The sequence below is a fragment of the Pyrgilauda ruficollis genome, unplaced genomic scaffold (assembly GCF_017590135.1).
Source record: "Pyrgilauda ruficollis isolate IOZ18807 unplaced genomic scaffold, ASM1759013v1 scaffold11774, whole genome shotgun sequence".
NCBI lineage: Eukaryota > Metazoa > Chordata > Aves > Passeriformes > Passeridae > Pyrgilauda > Pyrgilauda ruficollis.
The window spans coordinates 1-535 of NW_024510071.1; the positions used below are offsets into that span (position 1 = coordinate 1).

General features: G+C 67.9%; 1 long non-coding RNA gene across 1 annotated transcript; it reads right to left on the bottom strand.

The window, feature by feature from the left end:
* Window positions 1-56: 56 nt before the first annotated feature.
* LOC121362973 lies at window positions 57-452 on the bottom strand. The gene is made up of 3 exons (XR_005956607.1): window positions 343-452; window positions 191-255; window positions 57-102 (listed from the first exon to the last, which is right to left on the bottom strand). It is a non-coding gene; the product is annotated as an uncharacterized LOC121362973 (long non-coding RNA).
* Between the last annotated feature and the right edge of the window lie 83 nt (window positions 453-535).

Below are 535 nucleotides of genomic sequence, written 5' to 3' on the forward strand. Positions count from 1 at the left end.
CATTGGGGGGGGGGGGACACACACTGAGGCACCCCGGGGGTCCCAAAACCCCTTCCTCACCTCCTGGGATCCCCTCGGCGGGACCTGGTTCCCATTCCCGTCCTGTGGAGAGAGTGTGGTGACACTGAGGGTCCCACTGCGGGCTGGGGGTCCCCAGTTGTGTCCCCCCTGCGCCCCCTCCCCAACTCACCCTCTGCCCAGCGTCCGGATCCGCCCGGAATTCCAAGGAGCCGTTGATGCTGCCGGAGTCACCGTCTGCAGGGGAAGGCTGGGTGAGCCCCAGGGGGATCCCGGGGGTCCCCCCCCCAAACCCAGAGACCCCTCCCCGTGTCCCCCCCTTACTGCTGGCGCTGGGGCTGGGGCAGCTCTCGGCCTCGGGGGGGTTGTTCTGGTTCTGGTTCTGGTCCCGGTCCCGGCTGCATCCCGTGAAAATCTCCTTCAGGCACTCCACTGTGGGGGAAGGGCAGTGTGAGCCCCTCCCATGCCTCAGTTTCCCCATCCTGGAGCGTCCCAGAACATCCTGGGGCGTCCAGAG